This window comes from Palaemon carinicauda, chromosome 1 (genome assembly GCF_036898095.1).
Source record: "Palaemon carinicauda isolate YSFRI2023 chromosome 1, ASM3689809v2, whole genome shotgun sequence".
NCBI classification, from domain to species: Eukaryota; Metazoa; Arthropoda; class Malacostraca; order Decapoda; family Palaemonidae; genus Palaemon; species Palaemon carinicauda.
In genome coordinates, this window is record NC_090725.1 from 10,945,996 (window position 1) to 10,973,629 (window position 27,634).

Here is a 27,634-nt window from a genome sequence, read left to right on the forward strand (position 1 = left end):
AGGAAATGGGCCCGTGTGCAAAGTATCACAGGTGACGCTTTCTATTTAATATATGAAAACAATATTTAAACAAACAATCCTGAAGCTATTAATATTTCATAACACATCTTTGAAGCCTGTGAATGTCTAGTTTAAAAAATACTTATACAGTAAAATCAAAGCAAGCATAAAGGCATTTGTTTATATGGTTAATAGTTGCAAACTACCTTCGTACACTTGGAACAGCCAAAATGGTCCACCGCTTCTTATGCTGTGGATGAAGGTGAAACCTACTGACAGAAGCATGGTCTTGATAGATTCTCTGCATCTCCACAAAATTCAGTGTTGTATAAAGAGGTGTTGTTTTTAACTTAAATGACAAGAGGGGAATACTTTGTTCACAAACTTGAAAAATAACTGCACTTCTGAATGCAAAGTTAAAGCACTACATAATACTCAAGCATTAATATCTGTTTATAGAACTCACTGTGTTTGTAATTTAGAAGGAAAAAATGAAAATATCTATAAACAGACCTTATCATAATGCAGTATTTCAATATACAGTAAAATAGATATTTTAGCTATCAGCTGTGCTTATATGCAGTAGAAAGTTTTGTAAAATATATATTTTTTTTTGCATTAGGCAAAGTAATAATGTTGCCTACATAATTGTGAAAGTAAAAGCAAAATTACCCCCTGATTACATGTACATTACTATTACAGAAAAATAATCCCCTATTACTCATTTAACATAGCTCACACTTCAAATTCACATTGAAAAACACTACCTGTATTACTGTATATATTTAATAATAGTAAATACTACAAACAAGAATATCAAGATGTATAATTAGCAAAATAGAAAGCAATTTATATATCAAGCCACTGAAAATATATTTTACACTTTACTTAACAAAATTGCAGTTATAATGGCTTATTTTCAATTTTGTATCATGTTCAGTACACCCCATCACAGGCAAATCTTGTAAGCCCAACTTTGTCCTGTTAATGCAAGATTTTACTATATATATAAAATAACTTCTACTGCACAAAGAATTGCAATCAATCTTCAACACCTTTTGTTAATTAGAATTTTAAGTATACATCACTTCACAAAATAACAACAAATACAAATAAAGCCACAATCCCCCACAATCCCCCTGACACTTCCAAATACAGTACTAGTGAACCTTGCACTAAAGCATACGACCCAACCAGTAACAATGAGAAGTTATGTAATACATGATTAAGATGTTGATGGAAAACACCAATCTCCACATTAAATGAAGTGTAATATGAAAAATTGTTCTTAATTATTCTAGACATAAAGCCTAAATCAGTCTGACACCTGACACACAAGCAATAGCAAATACATTCTTGTATTACAATTGCATGTAGCAGGATATAATAACCCTTGATAACTACTACAACACAAGCTATCTATCCATCCAAGTACACTGTATAAACTGACTGCTTAATCTATAAATTATTCAATCTTTGCCTTTCTAGCATAATAAATCATACCAGCAGCCTGACAATTACCCATCAACATAAAAGGACTTTTATCAAGACATTTCTTATATAATTCCTACAAGCTTTTAAAAAATATATTTTTTACTTTTTTTCCCATCATATAGCATACTGTACTCCTTTTTTATTGCAGCAAGATACCAAACTCAAGTCCCGTGGTTTGCAACAGTTACTGCAATAATGAAATAGTTGTTTATTTTCTCATGTATTGTAGAAATATTCATTATTACTCACTAGAATTATCATAAGCAGCTTTTTTCAAACTTCTACTCAAACTAACATGAAAAAACAGGATGGTCTATTAACAGTGCAGGGAAGAGCAAGCGAAAAGATGAAAAATCAAAACCATTACATTATACGAGTGTATGAAACACTTGCAGTACATGGCTCCCCACACTAAAAATAAATTTATGTGGAAGAGGGCCGCCTGCTCTAGAGGCGTACTGCAAGCGTGTCATCTGGCAATATATAACCAGATTTTAGGTAGTCGATGGAGACCCAGTCTTCTTTGCCATGAATGTTAATGTAGAAAACCATCAGCGTACGACTTATCACGAGGAACAGGCCAATGTGAGGGGATTGATAGCAATGGCTTGCTACTGCTGTTCCAAATTATCCTTACATCCAACAAGCTATCCTAAACATCTATAATACAAACTTTGGCACATTGAAAAAGTTTAAAATCAGAGTTTAGACTAAGTTGTTGGCAAAAGTAAATTTTCTCATAAATAATATACAGTAAAAATTTCCTAAAATAATATTTTCAATCACCACACATGTGCAACATGCCATAAATGAAAACAATTTTATACAGATCATTTGATCCAAAGTATGATATTTTCATTATAAAATAAATTTTTGAATATACTTACCCCGTGAATATATAAATAGCTGACGTCTCCGACGGCCCGACAGATTCCAAAAAACTCGTGAGCGATTGCCATGAAGGTTGCGGGTGTGCCCACCAGCGCCGACTATCGGCCAGATACCGCATATACTTCTCAACCACTCCAGTTCTTCTCAGTCCGTAGGGTCTCTATCGGGGAGGAAGGGAGGGCCTTTAATATTATATATTCACCGGGTAAGTATATTAAAAAATTTATTTTATAATGAAAATATTTTTAAATATTAAACTTAGCCGGTGAATATATAAATAGCTGATTCACACCCATGGTGGTGGGTAGAGACCAGTATTATAACAATAAAGGCGTATATGCTCAAGAGTTTTTGACAAATATTTCATAAAAAACCAACTTAAGTATAGGTACCTGGTAAGGAAGCTGACTCTGATGATTACTCTGCCTCATTAGTCCGCTTTCCTCACGAAGCCCAGCCATCCTCTCAGGATGTTGAAAGACTCCCAGGAGCTGCTATATCCAGGGCAAACACCCCTATAACAGGACCTCATCAATACCCTTAATCTGGGCGCTCTCAAGAAACAACATTTTGACCACCTGCTAAATCAAAAAGATTGTGAAAGACTTCTTAGTCTTCCGTACAACCCAAAACAAGATTAAAAATTTCAAGAGTAGATTAAAAGGATATTGGGATTAAGGGAATGTAGTGGTAGAACCCTCACCCACTACTGCACTCACTGCAACGAATGGACCCAGTGTGTAGCAGTCCTCATAAAGAGTCTGGACGTCTTTCAAGTAAAATGAAGCGAACACCGACTTGCTCCTCCAAAAGGTCGCGTCCATAATACTTTGAAGGGATCTATTTTGCTTAAATGCCACCGAAGTCGCTATCGCTCTAACTTCGTGAGCCTTGACCTTAAGCAAACTACGATCCTTCTCACTTAAATGAGAATGTGCCTCCCGGATTAAAAGTCTAATAAAGTAAGATAACGCATTCTTAGACATGGGCAACGAGGGCTTTTTAACGGAGCACCATAAAGCCTCTGAACAACCTCGCATTGGTTTAGTTCTAGATAAGTAAAACTTAAGAGCTCTAACGGGGCACAGCACTCTTTCAACTTCATTACCTAATATCTCCAAAAGACTAGATATTTCAAAAGATTTAGGCCAAGGACGAGACTGAAGTTCATTCTTGGCCAAAAAACCAAGTTGAAGAGAACATATTGCTTTATTGGTCGAGAAGCCGATGTTTTTATTAAAAGCATGGATCTCACTGACCCTTTTAGCCGAAGCCAAGCTCACTAAAAAAGTGTCTTGAGGGTCAGATCCTTCAGGGAGGCTGAATTTAAAGGCTCAAACCTGTCTGACATTAGGAAATGTAGGACCACGTCCAAGTTCCAAGCAGGAGTTGAAATACGACGCTCCTTAGAGGTCTCGAAAGACTTAAGGAGGTCTTGGAGATCTTTGTTATTCGAAAGATCTAAGCCTCTATGCCTGAAAACAGAAGCTAACATGCTTCTGTAGCCTTTAATGGTGGATGCAGAGAGGGAGCGACCGTTTCTCAGATATAGGAGAAAATCCGCAATCTGCGCTACAGAGGTACTGGAGGAGGAAATAGAGGAGGACTTGCACCAATCTCTAAATACCTCCCACTTCGACTGGTAGATCTTGATGGTAGAGGATCTTCTAGCCCTCGCGATCGCTCTAGCTGCCTCCTTCGAAAATCCTCGAGCTCTTGAGAGTCTTTCGATAGTCTGAAGGCAGTCAGACGAAGCGCGGGGAGGCTTTGATGAAGTCTCTTTACGTGAGGCTGCCGTAAGAGATCCATCCGCAAAGGCAGACTCCTTGGAACGTCTACCAGCCATAGAAGTACCTCTGTGAACCACTCTTTCGCGGGCCAGAGGGGAGCAACCAACGTCAACCTGGTCCCTTCGTGAGAGGTGAACTTCTGCAACACCTTGTTGAGGATCTTGAAAGGTGAAAAGGCGTAAGCGTCCAGGTGAGACCAGTCCAACAGAAAGGCATCTATGTGGGCCGCCTCTGGATCTGGGACTGGAGAGCAATAAGTCGGGAGCCTTTTTGTCAGCGAGGTGGCAAAGAGATCGATGGTGGGTTAACCCCAAGTCATCCAAAGACTCTTGCACACATCCTTGTGGAGCGTCCACTCTGTAGGGATCACCTGACCTCTTCGACTGAGACAGTCCGCCAAGACGTTCAACTTCCCTTGGACGAACCTCGTCAAAAGCGAGATGTTTCGATCTTTTGACCAAATGAGGAGGTCCCTTGTGATGACGAAAAGAGCGTGGGAGTGAGTGCCTCCTTGCTTCGAGATGTAAGCCAAGGCCGTGGTATTGTCTACATTCACTTCTACCACCTTGTTTCGAAGCAGACTCTCGAAACTCCTCAGTGCTAAATGGACTGCCAACAGCTCCTTGCAGTTGATGTGAAGGCTCCTCTGGTCTGCCGCCCAAAGACCCGAGCATTCCAGACTGTCCAGAGTCGCCCCCAACCCAAATCCGACGCGTCTGAAAATAACACATGGTTTGGGTTCTTGACTGCCAGAGACAGACCTTCTCGAAGTCTTATATTGCTGTCCCACCAGGCCAGGCAAGTCTTGACTGGTTCGGAGATCGGAATCGAGACCGCCTCCAAAGTTTTCTCCTTGTTCCAATGGGAGTCTAGGTGGAACTGGAGAGGGCGTAGGTGAAGTCTCCCTAGAGAGATAAACTGTTCCAGGGATGAAAGCGTCCCTAGGAGGTTCATCCAGCTTCTCACAGAGCAACGGTTTTTCTCTAGCACGAGACGGACTTTGAGCAAAGCCTGCTCGATCCTGTTGGCACACGGAAAAGCCCGAAAGCTAGACTCTGTATCTCCATCCCCAAATAGAGAATCGTTTGGGAGGGAGTCAGCTGTGACTTCTCCATGTTCACCAAGAGGCCCAACTCCTTCGCAAGATCCAAAGTCCACTGTAGGTCCTGCAGACAGCGATGACGGGACGACGCTCTGATTAACCAGTCGTCCAGGTACAGGGAGGCTCTGATCCCCGACAAATGTAGGAACTTTGCTACATTTCTCATGAGCCTCGTAAAAACAAGAGGAGCAGGGCTGAGGCCGAAGCACAGTGCTCGGAACTGGTACACTACATTCCTGTATACAAACCTCAGATAAGGTTGAGAGTCTGGATGTATCGGAATGTGGAAGTACGCATCCTGCAAGTCGAGAGAGACCATCCAGTCCCCCTCTCTGACTGCTGCTAGAAAGGATTTGGTGGTCTCCATCGTAAACTTTGTTTTGACAACAAATACGTTGAGAGCACTGACATCCAGCACTGGCCTCCAACCTCCTGTGTTCTTTGGAACCAGGAAGAGACGGTTGTAAAAACCTGGGGATTGAAGGTCCGAGACTTTCACTACCGCCCCCTTCTCTAACAACTGAGACACCTGCAGATGTAATGCCTGTCTCTTCGACTCCTCTCGATACCTGGGAGAGGTGTCTATCGGATCTTTTACTAGAGGAGGTCTCCGTACAAAAGGGATTTTGTAACCCTCCTTCAGCAAAAAAACAGACACCCGGTCTGCACCCCTCTTCTCCCAGGCCTGCCAGAAGTTGGTCAATCTGGCACCTACTGCTGTCTGAGGACGTGGTCAGTCAGACTTTGCCACGGGAGGATTTAGATCCTCTCTTCTTACCCCGCTTACTATCGGCACGAGAGCCTTCCTTACTGGGAGCTCTGCCACAAAAAGGCGGGATAAACCTTGTCGCTGGAGTTTCAAATTTAGGTCTGTTGACATAAGAGGACGAAGGTACAGCCTTACGAGCAGACGTGGCCATCAAATCATGAGTGTCCTTCTGTACAAGAGACGCTGCGATATCTCTAATAAGCTGCTGCGGGAACAGGGCAGAAGACAATGGCGCAGAGAGAAGTTCTGACCTTTGACAAGGAGTGACACCTGCAGACAGAAAAGAACAAAGTCTCTCTCTCTTCTTAAGAACCCCTGCTGTGAAAGTAGCAGCAAGTTCATTAGAGCCATCTCTAATAGCCTTGTCCATGCAGGACATAATTTGAAGAGAGACATCACAGTCTGCTGACGAGACCTTCCTACTCAAGGCTCCCAGAGACCAATTCAAAAAATTGAAAACCTCAAAGGTCCGATAAATTCCTTTGAGGAGATGATCTATGTCTGAAGAGGACCAGCAAACTTTCGAGCGTCTCAGGGCCAGACGACGAGGAGAGTCTACGAGGCTTGAGAAGTCTCCCTGGGCAGAGGCAGGCACTCCCAAGCCGAGAACTTCTCCCGTGTCATACCAGACGCTCGCACGAGAAGCCAGTTTGAAAGAGGGAAAAGCAAAAGCTGACTTCCCCAAATTCCTCCTGGTCATTAACCAGTCGCCCAATAAACGCAAAGCTCTCTTAGAAGAGTGAGAGAGCACTAACTTCGTGAACGACGGAGTCGAAGAAGCTAGGCCCAGCGTGAACTCAGATGGGGGCGAACGAGGAGCAGCAGACACAAAATGATCAGGAAACAGGTCCTTAAAAATTAGCATGATCTTCTTAAAATCAAGGGAGGGCTGAGCAACCCTAGGCTCCTCTCCATCTGAAAGAGTCCCCAAAGGAACATCAGTTGGAAGGGGATCAACGACTTCCTCATCCGAAGGAACTTCATCCGACAACGGCCGAGTCTCGCGATACGGAGAGACATGCCGAGGAGACAACGCTTGACAGGCTATGTCAACATGCGACGGAGCCGCAGCAACAGCTGAGGTAACGACGTCACGCCGAGGCTGCAAAGACTGAAAGTCTGGAGACTGACAAACAACAGACTGTGTCAACTGCTGTTCGACATCACGTCGGGGCTGCATTGACTGCAGGGTTTGAGTTTGAAAAACAACACCCGACTGCGGTGACTGACGTTCAACGTCACGTCGGGGCAACGGAGTCGGCCGACGAACGTCACTTCGAGACTGCGGCGACAGTTGCAGAACGTCACCTTGAGTGTGTGACAAAGGGGGTTCCACGTCACGTGACTGACGTGAATGACGAGGAACACGATCAGAGTCGCGTTTAACAGCACCGATAACGTTAGCGCTAACATCATAAGGACGAGAAAAAACTCGCTTAGGCGGTTGAAGACCAAAGTCACGCTTGTCGGACTGGCGAACCGCAAGCAAAGGATCTTTACGAACCTGTTCATGCTCATAAACCTCCATTAAAGATGAAAGTTTCACATGCATGTCCTGTAAGACACTCCACTTCGGGTCAACGGGAGTAGGAACGGGCCGTGACGTCGGCAACGTCTGTGCATGCAAATCATCGCACCGAACGAGACCCTCGGCCTCCGTGTCACGCTTTCGCTTAACAGGCGAACAGCTATCCGATGACTGAAAATGGTCAGAGCTGCCCCAATGGCTACAGACAGGACGCTGGACCTGTCCTGAAGGGACTGATTTGCGCTTTAAGGGTCTAGTAACCTTACGCCAAGGTTTCTTATGCGGCAAATCGTCGGAAGACGAGGAGAACTTAGTCTCCCCCGTCTTATGGTAAGGACGTTCTTGATGAGAAACGTCTGATACCTTAGAGGGAACGTCTGTACGTCAGTTTACACCTCTCGCTCCCTTAAGTCCTACGACATTCCTTCTCCCTGGTGCAGGGGAGCCTGAAAGAGGTCTCAAACTAGGGGAGCGACAAGCACGAACAGACGAACCCTCGGTCGCAACACTAAACACATTTTGTGCACTTTCCACTTTACCACTTTGACTTTCCAATTTACCACTTTGACTCTTTAAAAGCTTAACATCGGACATAAGCTGGTTCCTGTCCGAGGCTAAGGTTTCAACCTTCTCACCCAACGCTTGAATAGCTAAAAACATATCGCGCATTGAAGGTTCATGAGTGCCAATAGGGGGTTCAGAAACTATCACTACAGGGGAAGGATTAGGTTCAGGGGCATGGGAGGAGGAAAATTCTAAAGATCTAGACGAGCTTCTCCTCACCCTATCTCTTTCAAGTTTACGAGTATATTTTTCATACTCTAACCACTCGAACTCCGATAAAACCACACACTCCTAACACCTATCTCCTAATTGGCAGGATTTACCCCGGCAATTAGCACAAACAGTATGAGGGTCGATAGAAGCTTTCGGAAGACATTTGTTACAATCTTTCGCACATTTGCGATATACAGGAGAAGGGTCAGCCATTACGAAAAACCAGAGAAAATCCAAAGGAAAGCCAAGTTCATCAACAAAAAACAAAAAAGGATTTCAAGAGTTTTATTGAAGAGACAAACCAACACAGCGAAACGCCAATAAAACCCAAAACAAAGTACTTCACCAATTCGGTAGAAAACTCGAGGTCTAGAGCGAGCGGAACCAATGTTGTCGGTGACACCGACAGAGAAGAACTGGAGTGGTTGAGAAGTATATGCGGTATCTGGCCGATAGTCGGTGCTGGTGGGCACACACGCAACCTTCATGGCGATCGCTCGCGAGTTTTTTGGAATCTGTCGGGCCGTCGGAGACGTCAGCTATTTATATATTCACCGGCTAAGTTTAATATTTAAAAATCCCAATTACTGTAGTACATATTCACATGAAAGTCATGTACATACACTAATCTCTCTATGAAAACAGCCACTACCTAATATACAAAACTACTGAGCCCTTTTCTAGGCTATGAAAGATGTCTAAAAAAAACTGACATGTAAGTCACTTATGTTCATATACTTTTGAAAAAAGGGACAGATAGTTGATGGAGATGGCTTAGGCACATTAAATTATATATGGTCGTGTATGCACAACATATACTATACTATCAAACGGCCAGATGCATACAGCAGGCTTATGTATGTGGAGCTAAATGCTGGATGCATAATCGATTGACAGATTTCCTAGTTGATAGGAGCATGGCATACACCAGCTCAAACTGCACCAGTTTTGCCTTTTCAATTCTTGTTCCTGCTTGTAACCCTGACCTCTCTTCCAGATAAATTGTTTTAGCATTCACTTCAGTGATCAGGACAATTTATTGCTCAGGCGTTCATGGTAAACTTACACAGGAGTGGTGTTGTGCATGTTTTTGTCTCAAATATGACCTTTGAAGTGATTTACAGACAATTTGTCATCTAATCATCAAAAATAAGTTAAATCTACAAATAAAAGTACTGAGCTACAGAATAAATTTGCTCTAGATGTAAATATGCATACAGTACTATAAACAAAAAAGACAACATAGCATAATAAAGGGGCCTGACAGGAATGCCAATATATGTGGGTATAGGAAGAAAAACACAAAATCCTAAAAAAAATTCACCGAGCTTATTATGACAATGGAGAAAGCATATACGAAATATTTTATCAAAATTCCTCATACTTTCATAGTTACAGGGTAATTAGTAAAAGTAACTCAATAAACCAAACGCATTGTTCCCTACAGGAAAATGTAGTATTTCTTGTTATTGTAAATTTTGATAATTATTACATTTCAATGTAAAACAAATTGTGAGAAATTCCACGAGTCACAAGACGATGGATTACACGGCAAACTACACCCTTCGCCCTTCAGTCCTACCACAAACCTCATAGAGAGTAAATGTTTGAGTTTGACATCTGATATTCACTAATTTTTACGTCTTTCTCTCGTCTTCAGTAAAAATTTCCTCATTTCAAAGAGGAAAAGACAATTTCAACTTCTCGCTAACATAAGGAAGAAGAAAATTCACTCTAATCAGAGTGCAGAAATGGGTAATATCGGCTAAATTAACGGAGTTATTAAAAGAGAGAGATGATGAAGGAGCAACCATCTCACCTAAAGAAGCAAGTTACCGATCAAAGGGATCTTCATTTATGATTGAATTATGATAAATAACTTTGTTTTGCTTTAATATCCAAAAAGGAACAAAATTCATAAAAATCATGATTTATTAATATTGCCTTTGTGAAAATACAAAGAAAAACTTTTAACGTTGTTTGAGTTTGACCTCTGACATTTACTAATTTTTATGTCTGATTTTCTCGTTTTCGGCAAGAATTTCATCATGCCAAAGAGGAAAAGATAATTTCAACATCTCGCCACTGGTCTCCAGCCTCCTGATGCCTTTTCGACAAGAAAAAGTTTATTGAAGAGGCTTGAGAAGCCATCATCAACCTCTTGGAGAGCGCCCCTTTCCAGCATAGCCTTGACTTCTACCCGATGGGCTACGTCCTTCACCAATCCCTGTCGATAGGATGATGATGTCGGTAGTGGTGGAATTAAGGAATTAAGAGAGGAGGTGAGCTGATGAGAGGGAGAAGGCATCCGGTTTCCAAGAATGCCTACTGGCCATCTCTCCACACCGTGATACCATCTCCTCTATTTTTCAGGCATCCTCCCACAGGTAGTATCCTCGGAGAATTAACCCCCTAACTGGGTTCTCGTCCCCGTCCTTTCCCCCTACGTCGGCCTCGCCTTTGACAGTCGGATTGGAAAAGGCTGGTTCGTACTTAACTTCAGATTGGATAGAGAGAGAATGGAGTTGCTTCTTTGAGAGGGCCTCTTTGTCTGCCTTGCTGGCGTTGGTGCTCTTTGTTTGATCGGAAGTGGAGGCGGACTGCAATTGATGGAAGGATACTGCCCTATGTCGCAATGAGTCCTGGCTGGCTTTCCACCACTTTCCAATCGCTGACTCAACTTCTGTGGGAAAAGAGATCCCTTTAGTGAAGCATTCTTCAGTTCCAGAATTTGCTTTTGCCCAATCTGACAGTGAAATTTGGAGGCTACGGTATAAGGCCTCTACAGGACCCAGTTTTCTTTTTAGTTGGAAGCTTGTGGATCAGGATCTTCAGAAATCTACCTCCCATTAGGACAATATTGTTGAGGGCCTTCTTCTTATCCATATTGAACAAGTCCTCAGTGTAGGCCAAACAGCCGACTGTGCCTGACCAGTGGTCAATCCAGGAGGCAGCTTGAAGAGTCGCCATGGCCATGCTCTCCATACTCGAAGCCTCAGTCTTAGTGAACGTGATGGGGTGAGAGGCTAAGCACAATCTGCCACGACACCTGGAGTCAATGTGGCCACTAAATGATCCTCCTGTGTGCAATAATATTTTTTCTGCCATGGGAATACTGGAGGGATCATGAGGAGGATCTCCCTGCCCTCAAGGAATCCTTTCTTGCAGAGACCTAGGTGTTGACCTTGTCTAGTGTTTCAAAGGGCAGGATTGACCACAGAAGCTGTAGGTGAAGTCTGGTGCCCCGAAGCGCATGGTAAAGACGATCAATGGCGGCTTTCCTCCCTTTGGGATGAAAACAAGGTGCATCTCCAAAGCCATTAGCCTTGCAGATAGTCTAAGACATGAAAGAAAGTCAAATCTGACTTACCTTCCTCTGTATCCGGTGCCTTAAGGGTGGCTGGTTGAGGAAGGCGTCATCAAAATTGTGTTTATCCCTCTCTGCTACCATACCCAGCCAATCTTGGAGGGGGTCGAATTCCACGTAGATTTATGTCTCCTCTCTCCTACGAGGAAACTGAGGCAGATGGGTCTAGCAGACATACTCTTAGGTTCCCTCAGAACTCAAGGGTCTTGGGGCTCCTTGCAAAGTTTAGGTCTGTCAGAGCATTGGTTCTATTCTTTGGATTGCCATTCAGGTCTTTCCTTTCTTTGAAGCGTGTGCCCTCAGAGAAAGGGGAGAGGTGACCCGGTACACATCTCCTCTTCCTGGCATCCTTAGAACGGTCCACTGATGGTCTTGCTCTATCAAGGTGCGGGGCAAGAGTATGGTCTACTTTGTTCTTCATCCGAAGATGGACCAACTCTATCGGCAACAATTGGTAGTTGCCAATCCCGTTGAGTACAAGGTCGATGGTCGCCTCTGAGTGATCTCTTGCCGCCTTTGTTGTGCCATCAAGCCTAATTGGTACTATGTCCAAATCCTTAAAACGATGTAAGGCCTATTGAGGGGCGGATGTCTTAGTCCTCTTTGGTGAAGGATCCCTTGTTATCATTGTATCTGTAGTCAGCTCGTGTTGGCAAAATGCATCTAGGTGATAGGCACACTGGCAAAGTATGTCTTGGTGATGTGCATCTGAGTGAAGCACATTGGGATGAGGCAGGTCTGGGCAAAGCACTTCCGGGCGAAGCGCATTGGGGTGAAGTGCGTCTGGATGAAGTGCGTGTGGGTGAGGCTCATGTGGGTGAGACATAAGGGTGAGATGCATCTGGAAAAGTCGCATCTGGGTAAGGAGTGTTTGGGCCAGGCAAGTGTGGTTTAAGTGCATCTGGCTGAAGTAAGGGTAGGAGAGTCACATCTGGTTGAGGCACGAGTTGGTGAGGTGTGTGTGGTTGAAGCTCATCATCTAGAGACCTCACTAAGAAAATAGTATCATTATACATAATATACACAGAAAATATTAAAGACATGTTTAAAAAAAAAATACGCTATGTCTGATTGCTTTTTCTCCTCAAAGGCGTACACAACAGGTTTGAGCATGTACTTTTTCTCGACTGAAGTGCTATTGGCTTTGTTACTTTGTTAAGTCAAACAATTATTTTGTGAATGGTTGTTTTGTTTCATATGCTTAATTTGTGACACTTGAAGATAAAATAAAATTATCTAAAATACCTCATCAGTCAATTAAAAACAAGGTTTACAATATAACAAAACGGATTTTGACGTAAGAAAAATCTATTTTTGGGTGAGATCGCCATGTCGTCCTGATGGGAGTTCCTCCCGGCAGCTTCCTACTGTATAATATTTCTTCGAGTGATATTACAAGAGAATTACCGTCAGGTATCACGGGGTTCTAGCCCCCAGAACGACTATCCTGAGATATCGAGTCTAATCAGGGACGTATCCGTAGACATCCATAGATATCTGCACCCCAAACAGACTTAACCCAGTCTACAAATCTAAGGAAAGTCTCTCTCTCTCTCTCTCTCTCTCTCTCTCTCTCACTACCGATATTACCCACCTCTAAACTCCTAAAGTGAATTTTCTTCTTTCTTATGTTAGCAAGATGTTGAAATTGTCTTCACCTCTTCGAAATCATAGAATTCTTGCCAAAAACGAGAAAAATAAACGTAAAAATGAGTGAATGTCAGAGGGCGTTAAGTTTTTCTTTGTATTTTTACAAAGACAATATAAATAAATCCTGCTTATTATGAATTTTATGTTCCTTTTTGGATATTGATAAACGAAAACAAAATTATTGTATTTATCATAATTCATTCAGAAACGAACAACCTTTTGGTCAATATCTTGCTTCTTTTGGATCCTGTAAGGCAAGGATCCTCCATCACACACACAAAATCAATCAATCTCTCTCTCTCTCTCTCTCTCTCTCTCTCTCGGGATTTTGTTTTTCTTTCTATACCCACATTTATTGGCATTCCGGCCGGGCCCCTTTAGTCTGGGGTCGTGTCTCACCCTTCAGAAGTGGAATAAGCAAGTACGTACACCAAGCCCATAAAAAATGTGAATGCAAGACATGACCTAAGGCTGCATTCACCCCAAGGGATTCATGTAGACTCAATTGGTTAAATTCATTTTGAATCAGCGCCATTAATACAGACAGAATCAAACTGTCAGAATCAACAGGAAGTAATGCTAAGGCTGACTTGGAAAATAGAGCACTGGAAAATGAAAAGGAAGTGTGCTGTCAAGGAAATTTCCCGCTCTTTTTTATTATGAAACTGTCATGAGATTTTCCCAGGAGGAACGTGCAGTTTTGATAATATCTTATGTACATTACTAGCTTGTTCAAACAATTTCAAGGTCCTATCAGTAGCAGGGGTTATAATGTTTGGAATTGTCCAGAACTCAATTATTTAAATATTTTTTTCATATCATTTCCTTTGTAGACGGTAACTCCGAAAAGGTATAATTGTTTATTTATTTCTGCATTTCTTTTCCTCACTGGGGTATTTTTCCTTGTTGGAGTCATCGGGCTTGTAGTACCTTGTTTGTCCTACTAGGTTGTAGCTTAGCTAATAATAATAATGAATATTAACAATGATATCAGTAAATATATATATATATATATATATATATATATATATATATATATATATATATATATATATATATATATATATATATTTATATATATATATATATATATATATATATATATATATTTATATATAATATATATATACATATATATTATATACACATACATATATACATATATATATATAAAAATATATATATACATATATACATATAAATATATATATATATATATATATATATATACATATTTATATACATTATATATATACATATGTATATATATATATATATATATATATATATATATATATATATATATATATATATATATATATATTTATATATATTATACACACATTATATATATACACATATATATATATATATATATATATATATATATATATATGTATGTATATATATATATATATATATATATATATATATATATATATATATATATATATATACATACATACATATACCAAAGGCACTTCCCCCAATTTTGGGGGGTAGCCGACAACAACAAAAAACAAAACAAAAAAGGGGACCTCTACTCTCTACGTTCCTCCAGCCTAACCAGGGACTCAGCCGAGTTCAGCTGGTACTGCTAGGGTGCCACAGCCCAACCTCCAACATTTCCACCACAGATGAAGCTTCATACTGCTGAGTCCCCTACTGCTGCCACCTCCGCGGTCATCTAAGGCACCGGAGGAAGCAGCAGGGCCTACCGGAACTGCGTCACAATCGCTCGCCATTCATTCCTATTTCTAGCACGCTCTCTTGCCTCTCTCACATCTATCCTCCTATCACCCAGAGCTTTCTTCACACCATCCATCCACCCAAACCTTGGCCTTCCTCTTGTACTTCTCCCATCAACTCTTGCATTCATCACCTTCTTTAGCAGACAGCCATTTTCCATTCTCTCAACATGGCCAAACCACCTCAACACATTCATATCCACTCTAGCCGCTAACTCATTTCTTACACCCGTTCTCACCCTCACCACTTCGTTCCTAACCCTATCAACTCGAGATACACCAGCCATACTCCTCAGACACTTCATCTCAAACACATTCAATTTCTGTCTCTCCATCACTTTCATTCCCCACAACTCCGATCCATACATCACAGTTGGTACAATCACTTTCTCATATAGAACTCTCTTTACATTCATGCCCAACCCTCTATTTTTTACTACTCCCTTAACTGCCCCCAACACTTTGCAACCTTCATTGACTCTCTGACGTACATCTGCTTCCACTCCACCATTTGCTGCAACAACAGACCCCAAGTACTTAAATTGATCCACCTCCTCAAGTAACTCTCCATTCAACATGACATTCAACCTTGCACCACCTTCCCTTCTCGTACATCTCATAACCTTACTCTTACCCACATTAACTCTCAACTTCCTTCTCTCACACACCCTTCCAAATTCTGTCACTAGTCGGTCAAGCTTCTCTTCTGTGTCTGTTACCAGTACAGTATCATCCGCAAACAACAACTGATTTACCTCCCATTCATGATCATTCTCGCCTACCAGTTTTAATCCTCGTCCAAGCACTCGAGCATTCACCTCTCTCACCACTCCATCAACATACAAGTTAAACAACCACGGCGACATCACACATCCCTGTCTCAGCCCCACTCTCACCGGAAACCAATCGCTCACTTCATTTCCTATTCTAACACATGCTTTACTACCTTTGTAGAAACTTTTCACTGCTTGCAACAACCTTCCACCAACTCCATATAACCTCATCACATTCCACATTGCTTCCCTATCAACTCTATCATATGCTTTCTCCAGATCCATAAACGCAACATACACCTCCTTACCTTTTGCTAAATATTTCTCGCATATCTGCCTAACTGTAAAAATCTGATTCATACAACCCCTACCTCTTCTATATATATATATATATATATATATATATATATATATATTATATGTATATATATAAATATATATATATAATATATATATATAAACACAGTACCCGTATATAAATATATACAGTATACATATAAGTTTATTACAAGTCCACCGTACGTATTCTTGTCGAATTCATAAATCTGTTCATATACTTGAAATAAACAAATTTCCACCATGATAGCTGATTAGTGAGTTTGCAACACACAGTCATTTATGATGAATATATATTACCAATACTCGTGATTTTAATCAATGTAAATATCAACGACATATGGTAGGGTATTACTGTACTGGTTTCCTTTTATTGTGTAATGAAGGTAGTAGAAAAGAGGGACACTGTATCTCATTAAACTCTTGCAATTCAAAACATCAACTACATATCAAGTAGTATTTACAGATCATACCTTGACCACCTAAAGTATCATGCAATTACCACATGTATCAAAAGATTTTTCTTGGCACAGATAACACTAGATGTATCTATCTTTTAACTCTTAATTTAAAGAGCGATCTATTAAAAACTTCTTTTTCCACGGGATTCCATTTTCTTTTATGATTTCTTTGTAACAAGTTTAAGTTTACCACTCAATTTCTGTAACTGAATAAACCTTAAACCATTTTAAGCTACAAACACTGAAAAGTCAACATAAATTCAATATTGTATATAGGCAATATAAGCACAGAACCTCCTAAATACTGTGTAGAAACAAAGAGGTGTACACTAAAAGCCTATGTACTAAAATTTTGTTTTGGAAAAATTCTTAAAACTTGAACAAAGGTAGATTACCGTTGAAATTAATCTTGCAGAAAAATCACCAAAACCATCTCACAAAATCCTAGCAAAATAACTTGTATATCACTGAAAAAAAATATTTCAAAAAGTATTTTACACTTCTACAATACAAAGAAAGAGCAAAAATGAATTTGACAGACCTAAGAATCACTTTTTGGAAATAAATGGACCCACTCACTACTGAAAGAAACATTGTAATGGCTAAAATTTCTTTTAGTTTTCAGCTTATTAATGGATTTAATTGAAATAGTAGTTAAAGTTATATGAAAAGTGTCCTACTTAGCAATAAACACATTTTGCAAACTTTAAATATTCCTGAAAACAAAATCTGATTCTTCATTAATTACTTTTACAACCTCAGCAGTGAATGGATTCAAAACCATGCAAATTGATATCCATCAAATTTGAGAGATTACTTTTAAATATCGTCACCCTCATAAACTAACTGCCCGAGTCATTTTCTCCACTTATTGGGAACTCAAAAAAAAACCTTCTCATTTCCTAATTCTTTATATCATTGTTTTGAGTTTCAATTCCCAAATTCTTAGCAGAAGAATTTGTGAATTAGAATTTGTTAATTGAAGCTCAATACAATGATATAAAGAATTAGGAAATGAGAACATTTTTTTTATTTCCCAACAAGTGGAGAAAATGACTTAGGCAGTTAGTTTATGAGGGTGACGATATGGTGATAGGAAAATATGATAGGAAGATAAAAAAAAATATAAGAAATATCAGCTTAGCTCAAATAAAAAGATTCTGCATCAATGGAAAACTCGCAAAAAAGAACACGATCTTCTTTACAGGAATTAGGAATGCTGTAACAATAATCAAATTCAGAGCATAATATCCCCACTAATAAACATGTTATATCCTATTACTATCAAGAAAACATTAAGCAAAATGCAGTGTTTTGTCAAATATTTTGCTCCTATGTGAATTCAAAGATTGGAGTCATGATTCAAAATCCAGAAAAAAAAGAAAGAAATGTTTGCTTAAATGTTCTCATGCAGAACTAAACAAAACAAAGAGGTTTACAGCAGGAATGGAAAAATACAAGAGATCAAATATTTCTTTTCAACTCTACATCCCAATTTTAATCATTCTTCTCCTAAGCTTTAAAAACATCCTATGGATACAAATATATATATAAGCATATCTTAATTTCTTTTGGGCAGTGAACCTGTTTATTTAGCATAGTATGGGGAAAGAATTTTACCAATTCCAAGTTTTAATTTCATTGGATGCCAGTTTTCCATTTAGATTCATTTGACTGCCAAGTCAAAGATGGTCCTAGACAGAGGAGAAGCTGGCTCCATGCACCATTCCTAAAATAAACTAAACTCACCAGTTGTAGTAACCTCTCTGCAATCTCTTGCATCTCACACCCCTAGTTGCAAAATTCAAAAGAAATGGAAGGTAAAGGCAATTACTGGCAATTACTGCACATAAGACATTACAACTCACGTCAATTTCATCTTGCGAATAAATCTGAGATCCTTATGTCATTTCCATATACGGTACCATTTACCATATTCAAAATATAGCCTCACCAAATCTTTACAATAAGACATTTGATTATCAGATTCTCTTCCTAATAATCCTTCTTCTTTGATTAGGAAAAAATTAAGTAATTTTTAAGATTAGGTTTGTTAGAAGACAACTACAATATTACTATCTTCTTATAAACAAAAAAAAATAATTATCTTAAATTTTTAAGATTGAGTTTGTTAGAAGACAACTACAATATTACTATCTTCTTATAAATAAAAAAAAATCATCTTAACCCCAAGGAGGACCTCAATTCTTATTAAGCTGTATAAACTAAAAGTATGATACAGTAATGACTTTCTTTAAGGATTTTACATTTCTTGCAAAGTATGATATATTAATGACTTTCTTTAAGGATTTTACATTTCTTGAAAAATACGATACTGTAATTAAAACACTTAGTTCAAATACCCCTTTGCACCTATGTCAGTTGAATTCATGTTTCTTTGCCATTAGCAAAACATATTTCAAGGGATTCAACTTTACACTTAGTAACTGAAGATGAAGAACTATGATTTACCAACCTTCCCAACATATACAATTTTAAACACAATCCAAAGAAATGTTTTAATTATATTGCATAAAACCTCCAAAGTCAAATTTAGTAGCTAATATTTTGAAGATAGCCTAAAACATTCTCAAGACCTAGAGCAAAAACTACAATATCACTTGTTTACAAAAGAATATGTGGAATGATAATACAATAAATATCATATGTAACATAGTCACAAATTGAAAAATTCCAAGGACTGTACAGTTATGTAATCCTGAAACAATTGAAAGTAAATAAATCTGATATTTTTGTCGTCACAGAACATATTTCACAGTTTATCACTAATGGAAAATTATGCATTCATAAAAAAATCAATATTGTACACACAATTGAATTTAATTTTTTTCATTACCTCTTGCTCTACTTTATCGTCAAAATCTCAATGCCTAACCAAAAAAAGAAAATTTTGATGAAGTTTTCTATTTCTGTACTCACCTGAAATGAACATATTGCTTCCTTCTCAAAGCTTGCCTATATCGACATTACCCGAAAAAACAAAAAACTTCCCCTTTTCTTCCCCTCAATATGCTTTAGCCTCTAGCCCAGCACTGAGACGATATAGAGACTAAAATATTCAGAAAACCTAAAGACTAACGGCATTAACTTCAGTGTGGGTAGAACACTCCTTCATTTGTCTTTCAATTTTCTCGTCAACTTGGTTTTAATAGGTCAATTAGTTACTACCCTCAAAATTGTGACTATTTATATTATTATCAGTGATATCATTATCATTATTATTACTATTATCATTATTATTATTATTACTACCTAACTTACAACCCCAGTTGGAAAGGCAGCATGCTACAAGCCTTAGAGTTCCAACAGGGAAAGTAGTTCAGTATGGTAAGGAAATAAGGAAACCTCTTCAACAAAAAAACGTATGCAGCATGTTTGAAGTTTTGAAGTTCCAAGACAATGGAACTGCTGCTGGAATAAAACTTTAAAAATACTGTGTAGAACTGAGCCTTATGATGGAGGGCAAGACTCTTAGAATTAACTATGCACAGGATTGTACAGTCTTGGGATATCTAAATGCAAAGAATGGTCAGAATTATGGAAAATCTAAAGCAACATATAAAGAACTAACTGAACAATGGTGCCAGAAATTATTATCCAGATCAGGTATAAGAAATTTAATAAACCAAAAGTTTTTGTCAACCAAATTGAGATGAGTCAGCAATTGATGACTAGACAATAAAATAATATTCAAAACAAAGGTAGAATGACTGAATTAAAACCTTTCTTTAGGATAAATAGATAACAAAAATTCTTCTTCTTTTTTTTTTTTTTTTTTTGGCAAAGCAAGAACATATTTATGTTTGGCCTTTTCCACCAACTCTGAAACCCCAACACACTAAGATCTGAAAAATGTCACAAATTTTTCAAGTAATATGATATTTTAATCATAAAATAAATTTTTGAATATACTTACCCGGTGAATATATAGCTGCAACTCTGTTGCTCGACAGACAAAAAACTGTACAAAAAAACTCGCCAGCGATCGCTATACAGGTTGCGGGTGTGCCCATCAGCGCCAGCTGTCGGCCAGATACCAAGCTCCATGTAAACAAAGACTCAATTTTCTCCTCGTCCCACTGCGTCTCTATTGGGGAGGAAGGGAGGGTCATTTAATTTATATATTCACCGGTTAAGTATATTCAAAAATTTATTTTATAATTAAAATATCATTTTTAAATATTTAACTTAGCCGGTGAATATATAGCTGATTCACACCCAGGATGGTGGGTAGAGACCAGTAAAATATGTTTACATTTTATGAGCTAAGAGTTTTTATTTCATTTTAGAAGTTATCAAAATAACAAAAACAAAATAAATAGGTACCTGGTAAGGAAGTCGACTTGTACGATTACTCTGCCTTATAAGTACGTCTTCCTTACGGAGCCTCGCGATCCTCTTAGGATGCTGATAGACCCCTAGGAGCTGAAGTATCAAGGGCTGCAACCCATACAACAAGACCTCATCAAACCCCTAATCTGGGCGCTCTCAAGAAATGACTTTGACCACCCGCCAAATCAACCAGGATGCGAAAGGCTTCCTAGCCTTCTGGACAACCCATAAAAACAACATTAAAAACATTTCAAGAGACAGATTAAAAGGATATGGAATTAGGGAATTGTAGTGGTTGAGCCCTCACCCACTACTGCACTCGCTGCTACGAATAGTCCCAGTGTGTAGCAGTTCTCGTAAAGAGACTGGACATCCTTTAGATAAAAAGACGCGAACACTGACTTGCTTCTCCAATAGGTTGCGTCCATTATACTTCGCAGAGATCTATTTTGCTTAAGGGCCACGGAAGTTGCTACAGCTCTAACTTCGTGCGTCTTCACCTTAAGCAAAGCTTGGTCTTCCTCACTCAGATGTGAATGAGCTTCTCGTATTAACAATCTGATAAAGTATGATAAAGCATTCTTTGACATAGGCAAAGATGGTTTCTTAACTGAACACCATAAAGCTTCAGATTGGCCTCGTAAAGGTTTGGTACGCTTTAAATAGAACTTAAGAGCTCTGACAGGGCATAAGACTCTTTCTAGTTCATTGCCTACGATCTCCGATAAGCTGGGAATATCGAAAGATTTAGGCCAAGGCCGAGAAGGCAGCTCATTTTTGGCTAGAAAACCAAGTTGCAGCGAACAGGTGGCTTTTTCTGACGAAAATCCGATGTTCTTGCTGAAGGCATGAATCTCACTGACTCTTTTAGCTGAGGCTAAGCATACCAGGAAAAGAGTCTTTAGAGTGAGATCTTTCAGGGAGGCTGATTGTAACGGCTCAAACCTGTCTGACATGAAGAATCTTAGCACCACGTCTAAATTCCATCCAGGGGTAGCCAAACGACGCTCCTTGGTGGTCTCAAAAGACTTAAGGAGGTCTTGAAGATCTTTACTGTTGGAAAGATCTAAGCCTTTATGCCGGAAGACTGATGCCAACATGCTTCTGTAGCCCTTGATAGTGGGAGCTGAAAGGGATCGTCCTTTTCTCAGGTATAAGAGAAAATCAGCTATTTGAGCTACAGAGGTACTGGTCGAGGATACAGAAACTGACTTGCACCAGTCTCGGAAGACTTCCCACTTCGACTGGTAGACTCTAATGGTGGACGCTCTCCTTGCTCTAGCAATCGCACTGGCTGCCTCCTTCGAAAAGCCTCTAGCTCTCGAGAGTCTTTCGATAGTCTGAAGGCAGTCAGACGAAGAGCGAGGAGGCTTTGGTGTACCTTCTTTACGTGAGGCTGACGTAGAAGGTCCACCCTTAGAGGAAGACTTCTGGGAACGTCTACTAGCCATCGAAGTACCTCGGTGAACCATTCTCTCGCGGGCCAGAGGGGAGCAACTAACGTCAACCTTGTCCCTTCGTGAGAGGCGAACTTCTGCAGTACCTTGTTGACAATCTTGAACGGTGGGAATGCGTAGAGATCCAGATGTGGCCAATCTAGGAGGATGGCATCTATATGTATTGCTGCTGGGTCCGGGATGGGGAGCAATAGATTGGAAGCCTCTTGGTCAGCGAGGTTGCAAAGAGATCTATGGTTGGTTGGCCCCAAGTGGCCCAAAGTCTCTTGCACACATCCTTGTGGAGGGTCCATTCTGTTGGAATTACTTGCCCTTTCCGACTGAGACAATCTGCTATGACATTCAAGTTGCCTTGGATGAACCTCGTTACTAGGGAGATGTCTTGACCTTTTGACCAGATGAGCAGGTCCCTTGCGATCTCGTACAACGTCAGTGAGTGGGTACCTCCTTGTTTGGAGATGTACGCCAAGGCCGTGGTGTTGTCCGAGTTTACTTCCACCACTTTGCCTCGAAGGAGATACTCGAAGCTTTTCAAGGCCAGATGAACTGCCAACAGCTCCTTGCAGTTGATATGCATGCTCCTCTGACTCGAGTTCCACAGACCTGAGCATTCCCGACCGTCCAGTGTCGCGCCCCAGCCCAAGTCCGATGCGTCCGAGAAGAGAACGTGGTGGGGAGTCTGAACAGCCAGGGGAAGACCCTCTCTTAGGTTGATATTGTCCTTCCACCAAGTCAGACAAGACTTTATCTTTCCGGAAATCGGGGTCGAGACCGCTTCTAGCGTCTTGTCCTTTTTCCAGTGAAAAGCCAGATGGTATTGAAGAGGACGGAGGTGTAGTCTTCCTAGTGATACAAACTGTTCCAGGGATGACAGCGTCCCCACCAGACTCATCCACAGCCTGACTGAGCAGCGTTCCTTCTTCAGCATCTTCTGGATGGATAGCAGGGCTTGATCTATTCTGGGGGCTGATCGTCTTGTTGTTCAGCAACGTCCTCATCAGATAGTTCCTCATCCGAAAACTGATGAGGAAACGGCAACGGAGTGGGCAACGTCTGGCTCGCTGAGTCCGGTCGCACTGGTGCATGCGTGACGAAGCCGGACGCAACGTCATGGAACTGCTGCACAGTCTGTGAACTGTCAACAACCATGGGTGCGCGAGGAAGCACAGCGTCCACCCGAGACTGTCTAGACCGTCTGGGTTGTGCAGTCAACACCATACCAGGTTGCTGAGGTTGACGCACCGCGTCACAACAAGTCACCTCTGCTGGTTGTTGAACGTCCTGAACGTCAACAACCACCTCCGAGCGTCGCTTAACGTCAACGTGCGGCTGGCAACCCACACTGGGTCGCATCGGTGGAGGAACCACCTCAACTGGTAGACGCGAGAAGGTTACCTCAGCGTCAACAGGACGCACAACCGACCGGTTGGAAGGTTGTTGGCCAGAAGGTTCGGCAGCAACCTTCTCCGCATTAAAGTCCTCTATCAAGGACGCAAGCTTGGACTGCATGTCTTGCAGCAAAGCCCATTTAGGGTCTACGGGAGCAGGTGCGGCAACAGACGGGGTTAGCGACTGAGGCGGTACCGCTTTCCATCCCTGAAAGCCTTGATTATGCATGACATAATTGTACAGCAAAACTTCAAAGGCTCGAAAACAGCTGTGAAGTTGACCTGTAAAAAACTTGGAGCGTCTCATGGCCAGGCGCCAGGGAGAGTCTACTAGATTTGAGAAGTCTATCTGGGCAGAGGCATGAACTCCCAAGCCGAGAACTTCTCTCGTGTCATATCAGACTCTCGCTCTATAAGCCAGTTTAAAAGAAGGGAAAACAAAGGCTGTATCCCCCAAACTCCTCCTGGTGATAAACCAGTCGCCTAGCAAACGTAAAGCTCTCTAGGAGAGCGAGAGAGCACTAGCTTATAAACAACGGCTTCGAAGTAGCTAGGCCTAGTGTAAGCTCTGACGTCTAGGCGAACGAGGAGCAGCAGTTACAAAAAGATCCGGACAAAGATCCTTAAAAAAATCATCATGATTTAATTAAAGTCCATAGAGGGCTAAGCAGCTTTAGGCTCCTCTCCGTCTGACAGAGTCCTCAAGGGAATATCAGTAGGAGGGGGAACAGCAACTTCCTCATCTACAGGAACCTTGTCCGATAAAAGCTGAGTCTCAAGCAAGGGAGAGACCTACCGTGGTGGCAATGCTTTACAAGCAGAGTCCACACGCACTGGTGCATTAGTAGCGGACCAGGACGCAACGTCATGTAACTGCTTGACAGTCTGTGAACTGTCAACAACAACAGGTGTGTGAGGACGCACAGCGTCCACTCGAGACTGCTTTGACTGCCTAGACTGAGCAGTCAAAACAACTCTAGAATGCGGAGGTTGACGCACAGCGTCAAAACAAGTCAACTCCGATTGTTAGCGAACGTCCTGAACGTCAACAGGAGCATCAGCAAGTGGCCTAACGTCCAAATGTGGCTGAAAATCCACACGAGACCGCATCGAATGTGGTTCTAAACAACCTGACTGACGTGACTTAGCCACGCCAACGTCAACAGGAAGCACAAAGGAACGTTAGGTTGGCTGAAAGCCAGGATATCGATGAGATAAACGGCTAGACTCAACGGACTAATCGGCAGAATAGTCTTCCATAAGGGAGGCAAGCATATTCTGCATGTCTTGCCGTACAACCCATTAAGGATCAACGGAAATGGTTGTGGTAAGAGACGAGGGTAACGTCTGTGACCGCAACACTTTGCCAACAAAAAACTCTCTCGGAGTCTGTGTTACGCTTTTGTTAGGCGGCGAGCAGTTTTCCGAGACTGCATAGGGTCAGAGCTGTCCTAATGGCTGCAAGCAGGACGCTGGACCTGTCCTGAAAGGACTGACTTTCGCTTAAGGGCTTCGAAACCTTATTACAGGTTTCTTATGCGAAAAGCCTTCGGATGACGAGGAGAAAAAACGTCTCTCTCGCCTTATGGTAGGGGAGATCTTGGTAAGATACACCCGATACCATAGAGGGAAACGTCTGTTCGTTGATCAAGGCCTCTCGAACCCATAAGTCGTTCGACATTACTTCTCCCCTGGGTTTGGGAGCTTGCAAGAGGTCCCGGACTAGGTGAACGACAGGCACGAACAGACGAACCCTCGGACGCAACACTGTAACACTTAGCGCAATATCACTTTATCACTTCGATTTTCTGTTTTACACTTATTTCACTGAAATCGAAACTTTTACTGATTTCTACCTGACGCACGCAATTCTACCCTCACCAAAAGGTAGTAATTGCGAAATCAGTCGTATAATGCAAGCTCATTAATACCAGCAAAAAACAGAAAACATATTTTAAGATAAAAAATTCAGTGGCTGGGGAAGAGACTAAACACTAGTTCCTTCAAAACTACGTTTTCAATCTCTAACCGCACATAGCCTGGGGATGAGAATAAAAACTAAAAACGTTTTATCCTCTCTCCCCGTACCGAGACTAGGGACGAGAGCAACTCGAGAACAACGTTACCCGCTTGAACGGAACGTTTTCTCTCCTCTCTCTCCCTCCGTCTCTATCTCTCTCTCTCTTTCTCTCTTGATTTTGCACCTAAGAGAAGAGCCCAATTACATTTCGTCAAAAAACCATGTTATTTGACCAAAGGAAAAAACTGAAAGGTTTTTCAATTAAAAAGTTCCTTTAAAATAGAATTTAAAACATTTAAGCTTTGAAAGAAGAATGAACAAAACGTCAGAATCGATTTACTCTTTCTGCAAAGTGAAACCGTGATACTCTCTCTCTCTATCGTAACGATAGAGCGCAAACTGCGTAGTATAAATAAACTAAACGTTAGTTCATCTTTGAAAATAGTACGAAGACTATTCAAAGAAATTCTTTCATAAAATATTTATTAAAAATATCTATTTAAAAGTTTTTAAATCATTAGCTCTTTAAAAGCTATTTACGATTGCAAAGGGCTCAACGTAGTTTAACTTCGGTTTCCAAGATAGGACCGCCTACTCTCAGGAAAGGTCGCATATAAACAAAACATTAAAATTTATTTTTTATGTTTATTATAAATGGAAAGTTAATCGAAGAGGCCTAATAAAGGCAGAGAGATATAAAATATATAGAGGAAAATCTATAATTAATTTATAACGTGATAAGATAATTACTAAAAGCCTAAACACACTTCCATCTAAGGGAAGGGTCGGCCATTTAAGAGTCAAAGAAAGTCCATGCTCTCTTTGTCACCAAAAATTAAATCTATCCAAAACGAGTTCAAGTTTTAAGATGAAGAAAAAACACCTGCACTGCGAAAGCTCAAACCAGAATATAGTACTTCACCAAAGATGATGGGAAAAACTCCAGGTTTCAACAGCGAGTAAAGTACGTCTTGTCGACACGTCGACAGAGAGAAAATTGAGTCTTTGTTTACATGGAGCTTGGTATCTGGCCGACAGCTGGCGCTGATGGGCACACCCGCAACCTGTATAGCGATCGCTGGCGAGTTTTTTTGTACAGTTTTTTGTCTGTCGAGCAACAGAGTTGCAGCTATATATTCACCGGCTAAGTTAAATATTTAAAATTGTATTTTTCTAACTATAAATAGGGAGATTGATCCCACACAAGCTGGAGATGGTGCTGGTGAGGGTGCGGGGCGAGGAGCCAGCCCTGCCCCTATTTCAAGCCAGAGAGCTTCACTTTTGACCTTTTGGCCCAGGACTGAGAGGGGTGGTTGATGAGGGAGTTGGATTACAGAATTCAGGTCTGTATACCTAGGAAAAATACAAATCACTTTAAAAATCTGTGATTTGTTCCTGTGCAACATACAACCACTCGTCCTTTAATTAGAGAGATTCATTGATTGGTAGGTTTGGAAGTCCTTTTAGAACCTAATTGGTTAGTTCATTTCCTTCTTTAGAAGTGACCACCATTCGTCCTGTACAGGAGGCTAAGCGACATAAATATGCACATTATATATATATATATATATATATATATATATATATATATATATATATATATATATATATATATATATATATATATATATATATATTTATATATATATATATACAGTATATATATATATATATATATATACATACATATATACATATACACACACACATATATATTTATATATATATAT

The 27,634-nt window shown here is 40.5% G+C and overlaps 1 protein-coding gene across 1 annotated transcript in view; it reads right to left on the reverse strand.

Annotated features, from left to right (window-relative positions):
- LOC137646902 (WD repeat-containing protein 47) overlaps positions 1-27,634 on the reverse strand; it is a 358,427-nt gene that overhangs the window by 242,720 nt on the left and 88,073 nt on the right. The gene's annotated exons all lie outside the window — the stretch shown is intronic.